The sequence below is a fragment of the Salvelinus sp. IW2-2015 genome, linkage group LG28 (genome assembly GCF_002910315.2).
Source record: "Salvelinus sp. IW2-2015 linkage group LG28, ASM291031v2, whole genome shotgun sequence".
Lineage (NCBI taxonomy): Eukaryota > Metazoa > Chordata > Actinopteri > Salmoniformes > Salmonidae > Salvelinus > Salvelinus sp. IW2-2015.
This window is the reverse complement of record NC_036868.1, coordinates 9655328-9680594: the sequence shown is the minus strand read 5'-3', so window position 1 is coordinate 9680594 and position 25267 is coordinate 9655328. Positions and strand designations below refer to the sequence as shown.

The following is a 25267-nucleotide window of genomic DNA, read 5'->3' as shown; positions in this document are numbered from 1 at the left end:
TGCCTCCAATTTACAATGATTGGGGGCAGAACAATGGTTAATTGTGAAGTTTCCACCTGATCATGGCATAGAAAAGTTTATTTATTTTCTTGGCTTGAGAGGTTGTCTGATCTAGGCAATAAATCACGACCCAAGGTTAGGCCTACTTCCTACCTGTGAATGAGCAAAAAGACAATACCCACTCACTCTCATCAAAACAGCTGGCAACTGTGAAGTAACCAGCATATCACACATCATTATGCACCAAATACATCCACAGAGAGGTGGAGCAAGTTCACTCACATAAACACATCTAAATCGTTGGGAAATAGACCTTAAGTCTCAACTCAAGCTATAACTTGTCCTTGAAAGTCAAATCATCACTTTAATATGACACATTTAATTGGTCCAATTCAATAATGAATGTGAATGCAGAGGCAGGACAATAAACCAACAGGCAATGAACCAGTGTGTTTCCTGCACCAGAGCACAGAGATAAAGATGTGATATTCACATCAAACAGATCCCAGAACTGACAACAATTGAGAAGAGAGCGAGACAGAACACTGTGCTCCTGAAAACYTTCCCTACATAGTACACTACTTTTGACCAGAGCCCAACTTTTGACCAGAGCCATTTGGGACACAATCCAGAGACAGAGGCCCTGTGGTCCTGTTCAGTGTGTTCTGGTAGAACAGCCTGGAGACATCATCCATGTGCCCAGTCACACAAAAACAGAGCTGGCCCATTACTAATAATGACAGAAGCCTTTCTTCTCCTCCAATTCAAGCAAATGAAGGAGAGACAAAATTATGCTCTATAAATGTTTTGATTTTGCTAAGTCAGAGAGTTCAACTAGATTACATGCTTTAAATGGCACAGTTGTGATGAACTATTTCCACTGCCGCTATGAGGATTGTTTAGTCACAACCTCTTTTGTTACTGAGTCTTTCTATAAATAATGGGGCTAATGTGTGACATTGGGATAAATATTTCAAAATGGTTTGAAACACGCAGTTCCACATATGTACTTAGAGGAATAAAAGCCGAGGACTATACATCCTTTCTTAAGCAGGGTTCATACAGACATTGGCAAGTCAAATTCAAGGATTTTCAGGGACTTTTTCAAGCACTTCATTGTAATTTTCAAGGGCCTCAATGTTATACATTGTATAATTAATATAATTGTACATATAAGGCCTAATATAGAAGCCCCTGCCCTCCGCTCAAAAAGCATGCAAAAACTATTTAAAAAATCTAAAAGTAGGCCATTACCACTAGGAATAACGCATTATTTAGGACTTGACAATGCATTGATACTCAAATAGTTATTACATTGTAAAATATGTGAGAATGATGTGGACATTGCCTAACTAAATAGATTGGATGCATTAATGACGGATTTTATGTAGCCCATGTGGCCGACACAGGGATACATAATAATGCCATGAATAGCGGTAGCATTAACCTCACCCTTTAATCTCACCATCGCTGTTTTTATAATGAGAAAGTGACCAAAAACCAGGTTCCTTTTTTAACTGAAGGATTTGTATGGAAAGCCAAGTTGAAGCCAATAGATGTTGTCTTCCTTATAATAACCGCACATGGTTTTATCGCAACAGAGTAGCGCAACGCCCTTCAATTGGAAAAGCGCCAAACAAACTAAAGTGGCCGCATCTCTCACAAAAACGGATACAAAGTGTCATAATTATAAGGAAGCAGGAGAATTTATAAATTGGCAACACTGATTACAAGGACTTTTCAAGCACCAAATTGATGAAATGTCTAATTTTCAAGGTAGGCCTATTCCTGTACTTGAATTTCTGAGCTCCAAATCCAATCACTACGTCATCAGAATGCAACGTATGTTTGTTGCTGTTGAACGCTGTCGAACGCCGAAACCTGAACTAAAGACCTCGGTTTAAAAGCTGACAGTGTTTTTATATACTTTTATTTTATTTTGAATCCTGCGGCTGTTGGGCTAAATTGCTGTGAGCGCTGCTATCTGTCCCGGGATCCTGCCAGTTTCCATACAGGGGGAGAGACGTGAAATCCCAGCTAGCCTAGCTGCCTCCGCAGTCTCAAATGAAAGGCCGCTATTGAACGTTTCCAGCGTTGCAAGAGCTGTGTTTACTTTGCTTTGTTCCGGGACAATGTGGACCGCTCTGACTTTCAATGTAGCAACTGCTTGCTTGTGGATGACTATAGGAGCGAAGTAGCTACTCTTAGCAAGCAAGTGGCAAACCTACATAAACTACTGGGGAACACACACCCACCTACTTTTTATTTTTCTTCCACCCCAGTAGCCGGACGCCGCTCTGGTCTGGTGGAAGTTTCGCCGTAGTGTCGGCTCTCTACAGCCGACTGGCCATTGCTCAGCCATGGAGGTACGTCACTCGCCGTGGAAGTCGAAGAAGGCATCCTCTGGCAATGGGTGTCTCCATGGAGATGTTGAGCCCGGGAACTGACACAGACCAGAAACAGCTTTGCCGCCCTGGATCCAGAGGTTCCGGCGCCTTCGTCCTTGGTGGCTTCCCAATCAAGATCGGATCCGGAGGTACCTGCGTCTTCGTCCTCGYTTCCTCGTACCTCGGGTTCAGATCCTCGGAGCTCCTGCCTGAGACTGGCCCATTCAACATCACCAGCTGTCATCATAGGCAGCTCTATGGTGAGAAACATCTCGTTCCCCAAGGCAAAACCCCTGTGCTACCCAGGAGCATGAGTACAGGACATAATAAGGCTGCTTCCGACTGTTCTACCACAGATGCCGGGAGCTGACACTGTCGTAGTCCATGTGGAGTCAAACGACATCAGGAGGGCTAGCTCGGAACATTTGAAAATGGATTTCAAAMAACTGATTTTAGCATTAAAAGACTCCAAAAAACAGCCAATAATTTCAGGMCCAGTACCATCGTTGGGCCGCGGGTGTGAAAGATTCAGCATACTGCTGGCATTACACATCTGGCTAAAAGACTAGCTCTGCTGGAGTCACTTTTATTGATAACTTTGACACCTGGAAACAGAAGATACTCTACAGGAATGACAGAGTCCATCCAAATAATCCTGGCTACTGGACTCTATCCAAGCATTTCAAGGCTGCGTTGAAACAATGACTGGTCAATGACTGACAATGAGTCGTCATAATGCTGCATCAAATGTACATTATATTAGGGGCATTGGCAAACACAATGTAAGTAATTTAATTTATGTACCCCTAATTGCACTGAATACATCTGTTTATCCTACAGCTATTGTAAGCAGTAATCATGAGCCTATAAACCAGAGCTACACTGTTAGCACTGAGGTTGTGTGCAATAGCAGGAAGACCACTTTATGCAGCTCACCCTGTACTATCAGCTCCCATATAAATAACATGAGTAAGTCTAGCTCTGATAAGCTTCCCAGTAAAGCATTAAAAACAATCAAGCAACCCAGAAAAGTGCTAAAAATAGCCCATATTAACATATGTAGCCTAAGAAACAAGGTCCATGAAGTCAATAACTTGCTTGTAACAGATGACATTCATATTCTCACTATCTCTGAAACTCACTTAGATAATACCTTTGATGATACAGTGGTAGTAATACATGGTTATAACATCTACCGAAAAGACAGAAATGCCAACGGAGGCAGTGTTGCGGTCTATATTCAGAACCACATTCCTGTAAAGCTTAGAGATGATCTAATGTTAAATACTGCTGAAGTAATATGCCTACAGGTTCATCTCCCTCACCTAAAGCCCATTCTTGTTGGAAGCTGCTTTAGACCACCAAGTGCTAACAGTCAGTATCTGGATAATATGTGTGAAATGCATGATAATGTATGTGATATCAACAGAGACGTATATTTTCTGAGTGATTTAAATATTGACTGGCTATCATCAAGCTGCTCATTCAGGAAAAAACTTCAAACTGTAACCAGTGCCTGCAACCTGGATCAGGTTGTCAGTAAACCTACCAGGGTAGTTACAAACAGCACAGGAATCAACATGTATTGATCACATCTTTACTAATTCAGCAGATATTTGCTTTAAAGCAGTATCCAAATCCATAGGACGTAGTGATCACAATATAATAGCCATATCTAGGAAAACCAAAGTTCCAAAGGCTGGGCCTAATATAGTGTATAAGAGGTCATACAATAAGTTTTGTAGTGATTCATATGTTGATGATGCAAAGAATATTTGCTGGTCTGTGGTGTGTAATGAGGAGCAACCAGACGCTGCACCTGACGCATTTAAGAAACGACTTATTCCAGTTACTAATAAGCACACACCCATTAAGAAAATGACTTGTAAAAACTGTTACATCCCCTTGGATTGATGAGGAATMTAAAAATTGTATGGTTGAGAGGGATGAGGCAAAAGGTATGGCAATTAAGTCTGGCACCCCAACTGATTGGCAAACGTACTGCAAATTAAGAAATCATATGACTAAACAAAATAAAAAGAAGAAGAAACTAAGATCATTTATATAAAGAATGATAGTAAAAAATCTTTGGGGCACCTTAAATTACATTTTGGGGAAAAAAGCCAACTCGGCTCCTTCATTCATTGAATCAGACTGCTCATTCATCACAAAGCCCACTGATATTGCAAACGACTTTAATTACTTTTTCATTGGCAAGATAAGCAAACTTAGGGATGACATGCCAGCAACAAACYCTGACACTACACATTCAAGTATATCAGACCAAATTATGAAAGACAAGAATTGTACTTTTGAATTCCATCAAGGCAGRGTGGAAGATGTGAAAAAAGTATTGTTGTCTATCAACAATGACAAGCCACCGGGTTCTGACAATCTGGATGGAAAATTACTCAGGATAATAGCAGACGATATTGCCACATCTTCAATTTATGCCTACTAGAGATCGTGTGCCCTCAGGCCTGGAGGGAAGCTACAGTAAAGTCGACCAATCAGCCTGTTACCAACCCTTAGAAAACGTATGGAAAAAATGGTACAACACAATTTCACAGTAAACAAATTGACAACAGAATTTCAGCATGCTTATAGGGAAGGACACTCAACAAGCACAGCACTTACACTAATGACTGATGATTGGCTGAGAGAAATTTATGATAAAATGATTGTGGGGGCTGTCTTGTTAGACTTCAGTGCAGCTTTTGACATTATCGATCATAGTCTGCTGCTGGAAAAACGTATGTGTTATGGCTTTACTATAATGTGGATAATGAGTTACTTGTCTAACAGAACACAGAGGATGTTCTTTAATGGAAGCCTCTCAAATATAGTCCAGTTAGAATCAGGAATTCCCCAGGGTAGCTGTTTAGGCCCCTTGCTTTATTAAATTTTTACTAACGACATGCCACTGACTTTGAGTAAAGCCAGAGTGTCTATGTATACGGATGACTCAACACTATATACGTCAGCTACTACAGCGACTGAAATGACTGCAATACTCAACAAAGAGCTGTAGTTAGTTTCAGAGTGGGTGGCAAGGAATAAGTTAACCGTAAATATTTCTAAAACTAAAAGCATTGTATTTGGAACAAAACACTCACTAAATCCTAAACCTCAACTAAATCTTGTAATAAATCATGTGGAAATTGAGCAAGTTGAGATGACTAAACTGCTTGGTGTAACCCTAGATTGTAAACTGTCATGGTCAAAACATATTGATGCAGTAGTAGCTAAGATGGGGAGAAGTCTGTCTATAATAAAGTGATGCTCTGCGTTCTTAACAACACTATCAACAAGGCAGGGCCTACAGGCCCTAGTTTTGTCGCACCTTGACTACTGTTCAGTCCTGTGGTCAGGTGCCACAAAAAAGGACTTAGGAAAATTGCAATTGGCTCAGAACAGGGCAGCACGGCTGGCCCTTGAATATACAAAGAGAGCTAATATTAATTAATAACATGCATGTCAATCTCTCCTGGCTGAAAGTGGAGGAGAGACTGACTTCGTCACTACTTTTTTTATGAGAGGTATTGACATGTTGAATGCATCGAGCTGTCTGTCTAAACTACTGGCACACAGCTCYGACACCCATGCATACCCCACAAGACATGCCACAAGAGGTCTCTTCACAGTCCCCAAGTCCAGAACAGACTATGGGAGGCACACAGTACTACATAGAGCCATGACTACATGGAGCAGTAAAATTAGATTGTAAAAACAGATTTTTAAAAACACRTWATGGAACAGCGGGGACTGTGAAGCAACACAAACATTGTTACAGACACATGCATACACACACGCACACACACACACAATAACATACGCACTATACATACACATGGATTTAGTACTGTAGATATGTGGTAGTGCTGGAGTAGGGAACTGCTTTGGCAGCAGCTAATGGAGATCCATAATAAATACAAATACAAATTTCAAGTTTAAGTAGGCTACTTCAAACCCCTTTTATTGTTTAAAATTGCAGGTGTAACATGGAAACCGAAATGTATTTGTCATGTTATTTCATTACAAGATCATGTTGTGAAGAAGCCCACTAAACTATGTAATTTGTTGTCACTATATCCAGAATAATTCATAGGAATAGAGTTAAGTCTATCCAACCCAATTGTGCACAGTACTTCTCACGAGACCATGCTGTAAATCGATCAGGCAACAACAGATGACGTCAACATCAATTCGTTAGTGATATTGYATCCAATGTGGATCCAGGCACAACTGTCTTCACTTTTCTCCTAGACCCACATGACTAATGTTCCTAGTCCATTGACCTACTGTACTGCTTGCTCATAAATGGAAACAGGACAATCATTATTTAAGTGCACAATATAGCCTTTCTCTAACAATGCTAAATAAACGTGACTTGAGAGTTGTCTTTCCAAATATCCCTGTTTAAAATTGCACCCTATAACCTATATAGGGCCCATAGGGCTCTGGTCAAAAGTAGTGCACTATGTAGGGAATAGGGTGCCATTTGGGATGAAGCTGCAGCAAGGGAAGGGATGCTTGAAAACCACTCCATTAGCAGGAAAAGCATGCTCTCTAATTATTATGCTGTTTTCTATGCTGATATACTGCTGGTGTTGCTGAGGAGGGCTATTTTGGGGCTCAGCTGAACGAATACAAACTGAAGGGAAGGTGTGCTGATTTGAAATGAGGTCATAGTAGGCTAATTCGAAAAAGAGAAAATGCTTTGAATTGAGTAATGACACTGATTTTAGGGGAAAACACACAGTAGTGATTTGAGGTGGAGAATACAGACTGATTTAAGTAGTGGAAAATACTACCCAAGGTAAAGGGAAGAGGGGGGGACAGAGTGCACAGAGTCTCACTATAGGATATACTTCTCCAAGTTCCTGAAGCAACAGACACTAAAAAGGTAGCTAGGCTATAATAATACCTTTGTCTCCACACAGCATGTTGAACGTAACAAATGAGACACCAAAATATTCTGCACATTCCTTGCGAACACCTTTTTTCAGCACTTGGGCTGTTGTTGCATCGCATGCGCCATCACAACAGCTGTTCATCACTTGACCATTATTCTGAAAATTCCTTCTTGGATCAGATGATCTTGTGAAAATAGCACGGTGTAACTAATCAGCTGGACACCAAATGCGCATCCCAACAACTATTATTCATAACTATTGAAGAACCACGTTAATGACAGTATCAATTTAGGTTTTAAGTATCAACGTAAGGTGACTCTTTCGGTTAGAAGCATTTGATTTTGCAATCGCATACATCATTTTGGATTTGTGTGCTAGCTGTGACACTAGATTCTGGGTTCGAGTCCAGGCTCTGTCGCAGCCGGCCACGACCGGGAGACCCATGGGGCGGAGCACAATTGGCCCAGTGCTGTCCGGTTTAGGGGAGGGTTTGGCCGGCAGGGATGTTCTTGTGTACGGTGTTTCCTCTGACATATTGATGTGGCTGGCTTCCGGGTTAAGTGGGCATTATGTCAAGAAGCAGTGCGGCTTGGTTGGGTTGTGTTTCGGAGGACGCACGGCTCTCGACCTTCGCCTCTCCCGAGGCCGTACGGGAGTTACAACGATGAGACAAGACTGCAACTACCCATTTGGATACCACAAAATTGTGAAGAAAAAGGGGTAAAAGTTTTAAAAAATAAGTTTGAAATCAACTTGTGAATTTGATTGAATATAGCTATGTTTCCCCCTTATATCTGAATGTAATGACATGAAAAAAAATWGCTGATTATTATCAATGACATCAACAGCTGTAACAAGTTGTCCAGTGTAGGAAATCCTCACTGTTACCCTAGTTTATAGAAAGACCCTACTCCCCAATTCCATGACTTAGTTAATTAACCCCATTTGTTATGGATTCACTCTTTAGCAATAGCTAGATTTCCATCAAATTGGCGACAGATTTTCATGAGAATATTCTCAAATCTGCATAAAATGAAATATGTGCATTTTCCCACCAGAGATGTGTTTCCATCAAATTGACTTGCTGTGGATAAAAGGCTGTGCGTGATGGAAATACAAATACAATTTTGCCATTCAATTCCCATGTACCGAACAAAAAGTTAATTGGATTTCCATTGCATTTTCAACTCTACTGATGGTTTTGTCACAAGAAATGTTGCGTTATATAGCGAATGTGCCCACTCTGATATTGGCACGTACGCTCTAGCCAAAAGCTTGACGCGAGTATAGCTGATGATGAAATTATTATGGACAAAAGAGCGAGATTATTTTTACTTGTCAAACTGCACCCAATCATCGATCATCATGTCACCACATAAAAAGACCCTCGATATTTATTGGAAAGGAGCATCAAGCTAAAAAGAGTGCACTTTCACCACCCTGTGAAGTTCATCATACCTTATTTCACCTGTAGCCTAAGAAACTGCATGCTTTCCCGAGTCATAGTGGGAGGACCACACAATATATCAAGTTCACATATTATATAAATATTTGTGCATAAAAGCGTTTCCACCGCCATTTCTCGCATAATTCATTTTTCAGACACAAAAAGATCCCATCTTGTCCAGCGTCTTTTGGTTTCGTCGACATTTGGAAAGTTTACCGACAAATTTGCTGCTCCATTAGGCCTGTCATAACATTTCTTATCCGACATGTACTTTACTTGCATAAAAAGGTTGGATGGAAACCTGGTTATAGTCCTTCTCTTATCAAGTAGCATTTTTAAAAGTGTGGTGGTTCTACTGGTTTATGTCAGGTTACAATTTTGTGTTTAACTTTGTTTTGTTAGTAAAAAAAAAAACTCTAACCACAATCCACCTCAAGTGGTTGGAATCTTTGGAACTGAGAGATTACATACAGTGGACCCTGCAAAATCTACCACAGTGGTATTCCAACAATGTGTTAATAACCTAATCAACATATAATAATTCAGTAATGCAAAGTGTCTCTTACAACTAAGCTCTAATGGTGGTGGATTCAACATATCATTTGCAGCGTCATACTCAGTCGATGCATGCAATTTAACCCCTAAACTGGAAAGTCCACCATGTGAAATGAAGGATTGCATTGAAAGCTAAGGAGTTATAGGAGASCTGCTTTACCAAGGGGGGCGGGGTTCAACTGAGTCTCTTCCTGACAGCCAGGCAGCCACACACAGGCCAAGGTGGGGGAGGGTAAAATCCAGATGCTCTTTCTCTTCCTGAGGCAGACCTGCTGCACTGGGCAAAATGTAATGCATCCTTATAGTCTACTTACTACTCTCATAGAGATAAGGCCACATGACTATAACAAACTATATCAAACCAATCAATAAAAATGTAGTGTCCACCTGGTAGGGTATTTGTGATGTAATATTTCACCTACTTTCATCTACTTTACGGTGTAGCTATTACTGAGCGAACTATGAACATGCTCTGGTGCTAAAATTAACAAAATGCGGTGACTGACAGAAAGGAAGGTAAGCCAACATGACTTCCTAGGTTAAATTGCCTCTGTACTGTTGACCCAAACAACAAGCACTTGTACTCAAGCCTAGTGTTGCATGGTATCCTGAAACATCGGTACTTTTTTGATTCTAGAGCATGAAAAACTGTTAGGTACTAGAATTTTTGTTACTATCGGCACTTCTGTCAATAATGTCTCACCTCGTCTACTGATTGTGAGAGGAACCAAGTCTTTCTATCAACGCAGCCGATGTCCCCTTATAGCACAAGAGTGCCTGCTCCGTGACTACTCCACTTATTCATTGCTAGCTCTAGCCTGTCCTGAGGAACCACTGCACTCACTCGGAGTCTGGGCTGAATCACCACTTARGCTGCACAGAAGTTAAAGGGATACTTCAGGATTTTGGCAATGAAGCCCTTAATCGAGTCTACTTGCCCAGAGTCAGATGAACTCATGGACACCATTTTTATGTCTCTGCATTCAGTATGAAGGCGATTAAGAGGTAGTATCTGGAAGTTAATGGTATCTACCAGCATGCTAGCAGTTACAATAGACTTACAGTCATTGTGCTAACACTAGTTAACAATTGCACTAAAGCTAGTTAGCAACTTCTTTCAAACTGCGCACAGAGACATAAAAAAGGTATGGACGAGTTCATCTGACTCCGGGGAAGAAGATAAAGGGCTTCATTGCCAAAATCCTGAAGTATCCCTTTAACACACTTGAATAATGCAACACAGCATGTAGAAATGTTGAAACTGTTAATTACCGTTCGCAAAACAATGTCCATTACAGGCTAGAACACTTTACAATGCAAGAGATACCAGTAGCTTCCAGCTTTGTAGGCTAGCTTACCATGCTAGTTTACAGCTAAAGCTAACATCAATTGATTACCCTAGTACCTTGTTTATGATAATATGCAAACCATAATGTAAAATATGGCTGATATCAAAGCTGATTGTCACCAAAAACTAATTCACTTCGTGTCCCCCGCCTCATGTCTCTCCCAGTCAAGGGCTGCGGTCCAATCGTGTTTATTTTTACCTCCTCGGCCCTCGCGCTAGCCACTTTCACTCGGGGGAATCCCTGTTGAAACCGGATGCAGTGAGATTGCAATCTTAAGTGGCGGTCCAATTAACAAAAGTAGCCCCCTCGGCCCATGATTTAGCTTAAAGTAGCGAGTGAACAACTTTGATAACTTGCAGGGTTGATATTACCCATAATTCAATGCAAACTGTAGTCAAATATCAAATTTAATCAACTCGCAGTATTTTGGGGCATTTGAGACAAAATGACCACGCTAGCTTGCTAGGTGGCTAGCTAAAAATATATACATAGATGACATTGATTTAGCTGTGGCAAATGTGAATAAAACGCTCAAAATGGCAGACTCATAGTGAGGATCCTATAAAACATAGCTCGCTAGCTAGCGTCATAAACATATTTTTGCCAATTCTGAAATTCTATTGGAATAAATGACCAAACTATAAAACTAGCTAGCCGGCTATGGGTAACTGTAGCTAGCTACCTGACAGGAGTGCTAGCTATGCTAGGTATGTTACATCAACAGCTTCAAGTTGATTGTTTTTAGGCTCAACTTCAAGATTTCCATCAAGGACGTTGCCTCTCCGATCATCACTCTCCCTCGTTTGGTTCACTTGGATGTGACGATGTAAAACGTCATTCATGGGCTGAGGGTTTAGGGCCGAAGGCTGTCTACTTCACGTTTGGACCGCAGTCAAAGATCATCTTTGCGCGAGCCTTGAACTGTCTGTGTGTGAATGATGTCATGGGTCTTAAAGAGACAGCGCATACTTCTATAAAATAAGAGATTGCTTCTTCTGTGCAAATGTTGTTGATCAATACAATAAAATAAGTCCCAAATGGACGGGAAACCGATTGCTTTTCATACGTAGCACCATGAAATCAGCCAAAACAAGCTCAATATCTCAATGGTCAAGTGCGAGTGTTAGTTCACAAAAGTTTTATTTTTAAAATATTTKAAATATTTCAAAAATATAAATATTGATTCATTAATGCACGCATAAAAACATCTAAAATGTAATGAGCTCAAAATCTCAAAATGTCTGGATCAAGTGCCATTCTGCGACTTTGGCTAAAATGCCTTCTTTTTTTGCTGCAGTATCATTTTGGTATCGAGTAACTTGATGGTATCGAGTATTGTGATATTAAACCTGCTATCGGTATCAAAGTCTAAATTCATGACAACACGACTCAAGCCAACACACTCATACAGTTATCCTTCCCCCTACCTAGTGAAAAACATTGTCTCTCACTGACTAGTAAGAGGTTGCTGTGCAAATGTAGGTAGATGTTATGGAACCTCAAAACAGGTTTTTCAGGAGAGAGCATTCATGTCTTGGCAATAATCGGAACTGACTATTAGTGCATGAAATAAAAAAGCACACTTTGGTTCCATAACATCTACCTACAGATGTAGGATCTTAATTTGATCACCCTGATGTTGCAGGAAATGTCCTGCATAGCAGGAAATGTAAACGTGTAGTGTATTTGAGGTTTAAAAGGGATTCTAACGTTTGTAATTTCCACATAGAAAATGTCAGACTTGATTTGTATGTATCATAAATGTCCATTCATTATAATCGACACAATAATTCACATTTCCTCTTGCTGCAAGATTATTTACCTTGTCCAATTTGTGTGTTTGCAAACAGCACATTTGTAAACCACAACTATGCAGGGASACAATACTTTGACTGCAAGCTTGCAAACAATATCAAACAAGTCACTTCATTCTAATTCACTAACTCAACACTCTATAGCCTAAATGTTTACTCTCCCTTCATTCACACTCAGCAGCTTTTGAGGACGGCTCGAACACATGGAGCGCCAGCCATTCCCACGAGCCCGTCCGCCACAATTAAGGTGCCACCAACCTCCTGTGTGACACAGAGTCATTGAAGAAATACCCTCACCCCACTCACCAAAGAATGGCTAATCAGCAGGCCTTTCCCAGCAAGCAACATATTTGCCCAGCTAAAGACACACATGGTTTCAGTTAGGGGTCTGCACCTATAAACAGTTGGCCATGGCAGCTTATTGGTCAGGAAGTTCAATGTTTACTGCAAGTCAAGACAGGCACAAGCTGCTAACGAATGATACTCTACCCCCAACACCAACACAATCATTGAAGACCAATAGAGAAGTGATTCTAGAAAGCCTAGTAGTCCTTCAAATGGACTGCACTTGGCCCTTTACAAATCAGGCTATTGACAAATCACGGTTGTTGAAAGTTCAATATTTGAACATTGTAGTAACAGGAATACCACAAACGAACAGTCACACATTGAGTTTTAATACATGGAATATCTGGAATATCACCAAATTATTTGGAATAGATTTAAAGCTGCATTATGTAACTTTTTGGGCGACCTGACCAAAATCACATAGAAATCTGAGTTATAGTTCTGTCATTCAAATTGAAAGCGAGTCTACGGTTGTGTCTACACTTGACACTTACATGCGACTTCTGATATCAGAATACGAAGCTCGCAATGAAAAGATGGTTCTAGATGCACAGAAGTCGCTTTGTGGTCTGATTGTGTTCAGATCTGGTTGACCACTTCAGGTGGTCAGGGATGCATTGTGTGCGGATTTCTCCTCAGTCTGGACGCATTCAGGCTACCGAAATCGCATACAGTGGGCGACGTCATCGGCACTCCTCCCACAAGTCTTCAGAAAACGTGTGTTCTGGGACCGAGAGGGACCTTTTCATTATAACATTGGAGGAAATACACTCCTAGTTTGTGGTGTTTGCTGGCCTCATAAGTGCTAGCCGGCCAGCTAATATTTAGAGCAATCATTTTTTGTTTGGCTAGAGTTATGCCCCCTTTAGCTTTGCTTGCTGGCTAGTTACAGCGGATAGCTGGCTACTTAGCTACAGTAGTTAGCTACTGCCATTAGTTGTTGTTGTGCTATTATCATATTTAGCCTATTCCCCAGTTTGTAGAATGCATACTGGCATTTGAATATAGCGCGGGAACAGACTCAATGTGGACATGGTGGACACATTTAAATGTAAATGTAGACGCGTGACTTGTTCGGAATTCCATGATCAGAACTCCATTATCATAATACAAAATCTGCAAGAACTGTCAAGTCTAGACACGGTCTAAGAAGCGGAAGATCTGTTCTATGTGCGCTATTTCTATACTTCCCCATTCTTAAGTTTAGTTTTTGTGTCTTTTACTTTTGGTTTTGTACACCAGCTGCAAACAGCTGAAAATACAATATTTTTGGGTTATTGAAAATATATTTGACAGTGGTTGAGATGGCGCTGTAGGACTATTTTCCATTGTTTGTGTTATTTGTTAACATCTCCCCTTCACGTGAGAGATCGCTATCACCTCTAGCTTGTGGATTCAGCCAATCAGACTGTCCCCATGCACCCCACACTCTGCCCACTCTGACCACTGATCACGTATCCTGTCATTGATCAGATGCTCTTAGCTAGCCCAGCACTGGCCAGTCAGGTCCGTTGCATGCTCTCTCAAGCGTATAAGTATTGCCTGGGCCTGAACGGTTTAATTCCGTTCCATGAGTGTGGGTGGACATATGTGCATGGGAAGCTGGACTACAAAGTAAGTTGTTGTTGTTTAGCTTGCCTTTGTATATCTCTATGTAGCTATTGCTATGTTATATGCTGAAATTGTTATTAGTATTGGCTGTTATTTATTATCTCTAGCGTAATTTCTATGTGTAACATCTCATTCCAAAATCATGGGCATTAATATGTGGTTGGTCCCCCCCTTTGCTGTTATAATAGCCTCCACTCTTCTGGGAAGGTTTTCCACTAGATGTTGGAACATTGCTGGGGGGATTTGCATCTATTCAGCCACAAGAGCATTAGTGAGGTTGGGCACTGACGTTGGSTGATTAGGCCTGGCTCGTAGTCGGCGTTCCAATTCATRTCAAAAGTGTTTGATGGGGTTGAGATCAGGGCTCTGTGCAGGCCAGTCAAGTTCTTCCACACCGATCTCAACAAACCATTTCTGTATGGACCTTGCATTGTGCACAGGGGCCTTGTCATGCTGAAACAGGAAAGGGCCTTTCCCAAACTGTTGCCACAAAGTTGGAAGCACAGAATCATCTAGAATGTCATTGTATGCTGTATCATTAKGATTTCCCTTAACTGGAACTAAGGGGCTTAGCCAAAAACATGAAAAACAGCCCCAGACCATTATTCCCCCTCCACCAAACTGTACAGTTGGCACTAAGCATTGGGGCAGGTAGCGTTCTCCTGGCATCTGCCAAACRCAGATTCGTCCGTCGGACTGCCAGATGAGGAAGCGAGATTCATCACTCCAGAGAATGCATTTCCACTGCTCCAGAGTCAAATAGCGGCGAGCTTTACACCACTCCAGCCGACGCTTGGCATTGCGAATGGTGATCTTAGGCTTGTGTGTGCGGCTGTTTGGCCATGGAAACCCATTTCATGAAGCTCCCAACGAACAGTCCTTGTGCTGACGTTGCTTCCAAGGCAGTTTGGAACTCGGTAGTGAGTGTTGCAACCGAGGACAGTCGATCTGTGCTACGCAGTCCCGTTCCATGAGCTTGTGTGGCCTACCACTTCGCGGGTGAGCCCTTGTTGCTCCTAGACATTTCCACTTCACAATAGCTGCACTTACAGTTGACCAGAGCWGCTCTAGTCGGGCAGAAATTTGACAAACTGACTTGTTGGAAAGGTGACATCCTATGAGGGTGCCACGTTGAATGTCACTGAGCTCTTCAGTAAGGCCATTCAATTGSCAATGTTCATCTATGGAGATTGCATGGCTGTGTGCTCGATTTTTATACACCTGTCAGCAATMGGTGTGGCTAAAATAGCAAAATCCGGCCTCCCATGTGGCGCAGTGGTCTAAGGCACTGTATCGCAGTGCTTGAGGCTTCACTACAGACCCGGGTTTGATCCCAGGCTGTGTCATAACCGGCCGTGACCAGTAGTCTCATAGGGCGGCGCACAATTTGCCCAGCGTCGTCCGGGTTAGGGGAGGGTTTGGCCGTAGGGGCTTTACTTGGCTCATCACGTTCTAGCAACTCCTTGTGGCAGGCCGGGCGCCTGCAGGCTGACTCTGGTCGTCAGTTGAACGATTTTTCATCCGACACATTGGTGTGGCTGGCTTCCGGTTTAAGCGGGCGGGTGTTAAGAAGCACACTTTGGAGGGTCTTGTTTCGGAAGACGCATGACTCGACCGTCGTCTCTCCCGAGCCTGTTGGGGAATTGCAGCGATAAGTCTAGATCGAAATTGTGGAGAAAAAGATTGTAAAATACAAAAACATTTAAGCGAAAACCACTCATTTGAAGGGGTGTCCACATACTTTGTATCTATAATGTAGTTGTTATTTATGTTGACCAATTGTATAGCCTAATTGTATGGTATTAGGTAACATGTTTATACTCTGCTGTTGTTATTATTGTTAGCAATCATGCTAGTCGTTACGCCTGTATTACTATGTAGGGTAAGTGTACCTATTAAGCCAACCAAAATTTAAGTTTAGACATTTCTAACATATACTGCCCTTAATGTTTGTAAGAAAAGAGGTCATGAAATGAAAGATTAATCTCTCATGTGAAGTTTAATTACTTTACTTATGTAACAGTTTAGCTTCCATCCCTCTCCTCGCCCCAACCTGGGCTCAAACCAGAGACCCTCTGCACACATAGACAACAGCCAACCTCGAAGCATCGTTACCCATCGCTCCACAAAAGCCACTGCCCTTGCAGAGCAAGGGGAACAACTACTTCATGGTCTCAGAGCGAATGACGTCACCGATTGAAACGCTATCAGCGCGCACTCTGCTAACTAGTATAGATCATATTGAACAATATTGCTTTATTGTCATTTACATTCTGTATAGAGGGAGTGCTTTTTGTGCTACTGTACYCTTTATGCCCACCTGAGATAAATGTAACATTTTCAAAAATGGATCCATGTATAACAATGCAAGTTTAATTTAAAAGTAATATAATATAAAATGCATTTAAAATATATTATCTTATTGTAGTTCACCAAGTTATGTTGCTACTGTAAGACTGTGACATGCAGGAACAACTGCTAGCATGAAAAACAAATATTTTCAATTGGCAAGAAATAGTCATGAATTCTCATGAAATATGCTATCATGTGCATAAATAAGGACATTAATCTATTACTTTTAGATAGAGTATGATCACTTATCTGAGGTACTAAAGATATCTGGAAAATGTGTTCATCTGAGGGTCACCTCAACACCCAAAAAATGTTCCAGCTTTGAAATCGGTCACTAGTTGGAACTTACACATAATTGTCAATAACTTAATAATAAAACATCTGATTGGGTTAGAATGAAATAAGTTATGGATATAACAACCAGATAAATTAGTTGAACATTAAACAGCAGAAAATGTAATTTTTCTAAATCCAAAGATGGAAGTGGGCTTAGTTGGTACATGTGCATAATAGGTACGCTTACCCTAATACCTAGTTATTACATACAGTCCTTAACTATTGTGCTATTGTAGTTCTGTTCCATTTCTATTCACTGTTGTAGTCCATTTGATATGCATACATACATTTTGCTTTATTCATTCCATTCCATGTGTATATTCATTATTCCTTTCATGTCTATTACACAACCATCCCCATGTACATCTCCTTATTCCCCCCTAGCTGGGTCACTCTTTTTCATCTGTAATGTCAATTTCTATGCATAATATGGGTCATATCATTAAAAGTACCAGAGAGACTACTCTGGAAATGTGGTGTGTTTGAAGTAGGGCTGTCAAAGGATTAAAATAATTCATTGCGATTAATCGCATGAATTTCTGTAGTTAATCATGATTAAATACATTTTTMAATTTTCTCAAATCTGGCCCTAAAAAAAGATTTCATTTAAAAAGCAGTGCATTGGGCCTCCCGAGTGGCGCAGCGGTCTAAGGCACTGCATCGCAACATGTGGCTGCGTCACTAGTGATCCTGGTTCGCGCCGGGCGCATGCACGCTGACACGGTCGCCAGGTGTATGGTGTTTCCTCCAACACATTGGTGCGGCTGGCTTCCGGGTTAAGCAAGCATTGTTTCAGGAAGCAGTGTGGCTTGGCGGGGTCGTGTTTCGGAGGACACGCGGCTCTCGACCTTCGCCTCTCCCGAGTTCATACGGGAGTTGCAGCGATGGGACAAGACTGTAACTACCAATTTGGGAGAAAAAATAAATATAATAAAATAAATATTGAGCATTGAGTTACAGGCATAGTATGCTTTGATTGTAAGGCACGGAAACACAAAATAATCTGTATCAGAAACAAAATGATCCCAATGTTTAGGCAGACCAACCCTCTCTTATCAATGTTCTTGAAGTGTATCACTTGCTCGCAGGCACACACACACACGCGCACACACACACGCACACTGTTAAAACTTAATTCAGCCAGGCATTCTAAATTAGTGTTCTCACAATTTCTGATTGGAGGGTTGAGTAAAGGAAAAGAGAACTGTCTCTATGGATACAAAGAACAAAGAGCACTTAAAGTGGAACTGACAGTGTTTTAACTACTTTTCAGATATGAAACAGACAATCATAATATCAGTCACAAAGATCAAATTCCCAGTTTATGCTACAAAACCAACTTTATAAGAGGTTTTAAAAATAGGTTTTATTTGACTCAACATTCTAATGAGGTACAAAGGCATTGTTGGCAGAATAGATGGATACAGTTCAATGCATGATTAATATTATTCACCAATACATTTCTTGGTAGTCCAAAAAATATTGCTATCAGGTTGTAAATCACAGCTGGCCAGGTACACTGTTTGCTGCCTCCATTCGGGATGCACTGTTTCAGTTTCAATGACTCAATATGTTGGACAATAACGGATGAACGTAACTAAGGCTGGGAATGTCAACACAATCAAACTAGCAAGGGCAATGATCACAAGTAAGTCATAATGTGGCTAATAGGCTAGCGTATCAACAGTGCATTCGGAAAGAATTCAGACCCCTTGACAATTTTCCACATTTTGTTACGTTACAGCCTTATTCTAAAATTGATGAAATAAAACATTTTCCTCATCAATCTACACACAATAACCCATAATGACAAAGCGAAAACAGGTTTTAGAATTTTTTTCACATGTATTAATAATAAAAAACAGAAAATTCTAAAATTGATGAAATAAAACATTTTCCTCATCAATCTACACACAATAACCCATAATGACAAAGCGAAAACAGGTTTTAGAATTTTTTTCACATGTATTAATAATAAAAAACAGAAATACCTTATTTACATAAGTATTCAGAACCTTTAAGGCCTCCATCAGGCCTCCATCATTCTTAAATGGAAGAAGTTTGGAACCACCAAGACTCTTCCTAGAGCTGGCCCCCCTGGCCAAACTGAGCAATCGGGGGAGAAGGGCCTTGGTCAGGGAGGTGACCAAGAACCCGATATTCACACTGACAGAGCTCCAGAGTTCCTCTGTGGAGATGAGAAAACCTTCCAGAAGAACAACCATCTCCACCAATCAGGTCTTTATGGGAGAGTGGCCAGACGGAAGCCACTCCTCAGTAAAAGGCACATGACAGCCTACTTGGAGTATGCAAAAAGGCACTTAAAGACTCTCAAATCATGAGAAACAAATATTCTCTGGTCTGATGAAACCAAGATTGAATGCTTTGTCCTGAATGSCAAGAGTCACGTCTGTAGGAAACCTGGCACCATCCCTACAGTGAAGCATGGTGGTGGCAGCATCATGCTAAGGGGATGTTTTTCAGCGGCAGGGAAACTAGTCAGGATCAAGGGAAAGATGAACGGAGCAAAGTACTGAGAGATCCTTGATGAAAACTTGCTCCAGAGTGCTCAGGTCCTCAGACTGGGGCAAAGGTTTACCTTTCAACAGGACAACGACCCTAAGCATACAGCCAAGACAACGCAGTAGTGGCTTCGGGACAAGTTGTTGAATGTCCTTGAGTGGACCAGCCAGAAAAAAACACGGGGCCTAACYTTAGCTAGATAGCTAACTAGCCGCTAGGAGGATGTCATGTCATGTCATTGGAGGAGTGGTTGAGTGACTGACTTTTTCCCCTCATATTGTTTTTCGGTGGCTATACACAGCTAGAGATGCAGATGTCATTTGGTTTGCTAGCAAGAACTTGAACGACTGTTATTCAGTTAGCATATCTCTTGCATTCGCATATTCCCTCTGGCTATCTACTCCGATTTCAGAGCACTCTCGTCCGAGTGTGCCAAAGCGCAGAATAACTGATGAATTTATGCAAGACAGTAAATGTAGGCAAAACAATAGTTAGTCACGAATGCTCTAGATAATATGTTAACAGCCTAGCTAACCGGCTCTGCTAGGGCAAGTAAAATGGTCAGAGTGAGGTGTTCTCTCATTTGTGTCTGGAAGCAGCTAGCTAGCAAGCTACAATTTCCCATCGTTTATCAGTGCAATTTTGACGGCCAACTACAAGCTGAAAATGTTTTAGAGGGTTTATCTAGTGTTCCTTCAGTATATTTTAGCTCATCTTGTGCTGGCTAGCATTAATTGTTCTTGTTGTTGTTGATGTGCATAACTGAGGGAGACAGAGCCTACCTTTTCATGGTTGTTTGATCAATAGTTCCCAAATGTAAGAGGACTCCCGTGGTATTTACACATTTGCAAAAATCCTTTCAGGTGTATTTTGTGGCTTTTGGCGAATGCGTCCTAATGACCTAAAGTCGCGCTGTTGCAACTTCCTGTAAACACATAGGAGGCTGAAGAAATTTGGCTTGGCCCCTAAGACCCTCACAAACTTTTACAGATGCACAATTGAGAGCATCCTGTTGGGCTATATCACCGTCTGGTACGGCAACTGCACCGCCCGCAACCGCAGGGCTCTCCAGATGGTGGTGCGGTCTACTCAACGCATCACCGGGGGCAAACTACCTGCCTTTCAAAACACCTACAGCACCCAATGTCCCAGGAAGGCCCAAAAGATCAAAGACACCAACCACCCGAGCCATGGCCTGTTCACCCCGCTACCATCCAGAAAGCGATGTCAGTACAGGTGCTGGGACTGAGAGACTGAAAAACAGCTTATATCTCAAGGCCATCAGACAGTTAAATAGCCATCACTAGCCGGCTACCACCTGGTTACTCAACCCTGCACCTTAGAGGCTGCTGCCCTATATGCATAGACATGGAATCACTGGTGACTTTAATAATGGAACATTAGTCACTTTAATAATGTTTACATACAGCTTTACTCATTTCATATGTATATACTGTATTCTATTATACTGTATTTTAGTCAATGCCACTCCGACATTGCTCGTCTTAATATTATTTTACTTTTAGATTTGTGTGTATTGTTGTGAATTGTTAGATACTACTGCACCGTTGGAGCTAGGAACTCAAGCACTTCGCTACACCCGCAATAACATCTGCTAAATATGTGTTTGTGACCAATAAATTTGATTTGAAAGTGAATAATGGCAAGCCTGTGTGGCAATGGCTTGTTTGCATAAAGGCCTACTGTAGCTCTGATCGACCATGGTGCACCGGTCTGCGTAGACTCCGGTCCTGGACAAGATATATGTTTTTATTACGTTTTATTTACTGCAGTGTCTATTACTTGTCCAAACGCACGGCCGTGTTCCCACTCCATATTGATATAGAATTTTCACAAATGCCTTATTATACGTAATTCCCAAACATTCTACAAATTTATGAAAACGTGAAAATGATCTAAGTGATCGCTTGTCAGAAAATGTTTAAGAAAGTGTCATATTCTTCCTGGGGGTGTATTTGAACAGATTTTAATACGATTTCAGGTTGGTAAAATGCTGTCATTTCCACTTTAAACCTATCCAACAATGTTATGAATTCCACAGAAGACAATAACAATAGGTCAGCCAGGTCTGAGTTCATGTAGGCTAATACAGCTGTTAAATCTAGCCTAGCTAGGCTACTTCAACATGAACTAGTCACAAGCTGCTACAACAAGAATTTGGATAAAAATCTTTTGACCTGAGAACTAGAAAGAAAACACTAGCTAAATGGAAAGGATGTCCTGTTCTGAATAAAATCATTGAGGGAAGTTTGAGTTATATCAAGAGGCACTCAGTCATGGATTTGTAAACATGATTTTGCTTAGCTAGCTCGCTAACATTAGCGTAACTAGCTACTTCAGTACAAAATTATGTTTTTGCTGTTATTTATTTTTTACATTTAACCTTTATTTAACCAGGTAGGCTAGTTGAGAACAAGTTCTCATTTACAACTAATATGAATATCTCAAAAGTATCCTTTTTGATTTTACTTTTACTACTTTTTTTTTTTTTGAAAACAATATACTCTTCAAACTAGGACTGTCAAAGTATTACATTTTTAATGCAGTAAAATGTTGTTTGACACAGTTAATCGCATCTTCTTTTCTTTCTTCACCACAGCCAGAAAGTCAAAATTGGCTATATCGTAAAAAATCATGAAACAACTATTTGCTTTTTGGTCTTAATTTAACGGTTAGGCATAAGATTAGCAGTGTGGTTAAGGTTAGGGTTAGGTTTCAAATCAGATTGTAAGAAGAGAAATGGTAGAAATAGGTAGGTTTATGACTTTGTGGCTGTGGTAACTAGTGACGACCCGGTGGCAGCGACCCGTTGTTAGCTCTGTCTGTCTCAAAACTCCCCTATGRGTGCAGCTTTAAGCAACAATTCTGAAGAAAAATGTACAGAAAGTTTAACTATAAACACTTTCCCAGACTTTTCTTTAAATAGGGGCGGCATGTAGCCTACTGGTTAGAGCATTGGGCCAGTAACCGAAAGGTTGCTGGATCGAATCCCTGAGCTGACAAGGTAAAAATCTGTCATTCTGCCCCTGAACAAGGCAGTTCCCACTGTTCCCCGGTAGGCCGTTATTGTAAATACGAATTTGCTCTTAACTGACTTACCTAGTTAAATAAAGGTAAAAAATATATAATTTTGGGGTTGAATAAATTAATTGTATTTCAGAATCTAGACATACTCCAAATTTGAGAGAACACTATAAGGAGTATAAAGACACCAAGATGTTGTCTGTATCATGTACGGTTCACAGAACATACGGTCTTACATGAGGTATGTATAGGTCTAAAAAGGGCCTAAAATTGTTTCTGATAGAAATTATACCAATTAAGATTCTGTGAATCTTGCCAGAACAACCTAAGATACCCAAAATATTGCAAGCTGTCCTGGCATGGAATCACCCTATAATTGTATCAAAATGTACGGACAAGGTTAGTAATGTGTCAAACCCACCCCTACACATGCTCCCCTGCACCTATACATATGAGAGCTGTCAAACCTTTCATCCTGAAGGGACATTTAAATGTATAGCTAGGTCAAGTCTGCTCAGATGATCAAACTAACTAACATTCACTAAAATGATCTGTATCACATAAGTAAGCAAACAAACAAATATAAATCCAACAGAAAAACATACACATTAACATATAGCCGAATTGAGAGAAAGTATAAAACCATATTTCATATACGTTCTATAGAAGGGAAGGTGAGAGTACAGGACAGGCTACTTTTAGTTTAATTGCGTTTGACTCATCAAGGTAATTCGATTCGTGCATCAATACAATTCATATCATGTAGACTAGTCTACAGGAGACTTTTGATTAGCCTACTTATCATAGGTTGGGCCTGTGCTATGCCATTCGGTACTCCTAGTTAATACGTCTCTAGGCAATATTTGGTGAAGGCCCATCAATGCAACGAAAGGAAATACAGTCCATGATAATTGCAAAGCAGTGTTTTATGTGTAACACGTTCAGATGCTGGGACCAATTGTAACACAAAGTGTTACTTTTTCGAAGCATCGAACGTCACCGTAAATGACCAGTAAAACTATCGCGACTTGCGAGCTGCTATGTTAGTTACCAAGCTAACTAACTTTTTGACAAGCGTAAAATTATTTCAAGGTTCTTTGAAGTTACAACACATGATATAATCATATTGGCGTAGTAATTTAGTTGTGCACTCAGAACACCATGGATGACGAGTTTTTCAAGAAACCTCAATGGAAAAATGTAACGTTAGCTACAGTGTAGCCTATAAGCTACAAAACATGCACGTCAGCTTTAAAATGTACGGTGGAACTATAAATGCAATGTACACAGCTAAATGTTATTACAAATGTGTAATAACACATTCATGCTGGACACAACAAATCGCACATAGACTAAATAGCTCGCGAGATTGCCTACACCAGTAGCAGTCAAACACTTTTTCACACTTGAAAAGCCGACAGCAGAACGTTTTTTCTTCGTTTTCCTTTTACCAGAGGGATGTGGAGTCGCACACGTATTTCGAGCATGTTAATCGGGAAAGTTAGACCGAATTCTCATCTACAGTAACTAAACTACAACTTCAAACCACTTCTGGGCCTATTCTGAGGCATTCGCTTACCGTCTCCGCCGCCGCTCCCCGGGCCACCTTCAACACCCGAGACACAGCCACCGAATCTCCACAGGGCCGTGGTGCTGAAAGAAGAGCGGAGGGGGGGGGGACTTCGTGAACGAAGTTTCTACGGCACTCAGGCCTTCTCTGTTTTGACTCGAGTGGGGGGTTACTACAGCCCCCCGCTGTTTCAGAGACACGGGAATTATTTTGACAGCTCTTCTTCTTTACCTCCTTTACTCCCACCTTATTTTCTCTTTTCTTTTCTTACGTCCAACAGATACAAATCAAAATACTSTCACAGAATATGGCGGCTGCATAAGCGAGCGCTTATCGCGAGACTATTTTTTCTCCTAGGGGAAAGTTTTGTTAGGGGAGAGGAAGTGTGATTGCTAAATGCTCTGAAGAAGCAGACGCAGACAGAATGAAACGTTTGTGGTAACTGGTAATATTATTTGAAAGGAAACTGTCAACAGACGTGTGGAAGAAATACAGGTGGGGTGGTAGAGTGTGCTTGTTAGGTCTATGTCTAATAATCTCAACTACTGAGAAAGTTAGGTTACAATAGTTACAGTCACCTACAAAATGATTGACAATTATTGTAGGTGACTGCACCCTTGATAAAGATAAGAAAAAAATACTAAAATAAATAATACAAATACTGAGCTATATTGTAGGCAAAAATAATAATATTATGTTATTTTATATTATATTAATAGAATTGCTCATAGTAATAGATTTTTTTTCACAAGTAATAAGTTATTGGCACTGTTATGGAATAATTTGGCAGCCCCATGCATCTCAATATAAGAATATTAGTAGGCTAGCAGCACCCCTAAATATTCTTATAAATAAAATAAAACAACAAAAGGCCTCATGGCCACCAAACCAATGTGCATTAACATTCTATATTTTTGTCAAGGCAACAAAAATAACTAGGGCTATACAAAACTTTGAGAAATGTTGGGGTTAAGTGGGTTAAAATCTTCAGAGAAATCACAGAGACTGCACAGA

General features: G+C 40.8%; 1 protein-coding gene across 10 annotated transcripts in view; it reads right to left on the bottom strand.

Moving 5' to 3' along the window:
• LOC111954242 (TGF-beta activated kinase 1 (MAP3K7) binding protein 2) overlaps window positions 1-24573 on the bottom strand; it is a 73651-nt gene extending 49078 nt beyond the window's left edge. For all 10 annotated transcript variants that reach the window (XM_023973803.3, XM_023973807.3, XM_023973805.3 and 7 more), the window contains exon 1: window positions 24263-24573. The gene's annotated coding sequence lies outside the window, so the exon portion shown is untranslated. The remainder of the gene's footprint in view (window positions 1-24262) is intronic.
• Window positions 24574-25267: the final 694 nt, after the last annotated feature.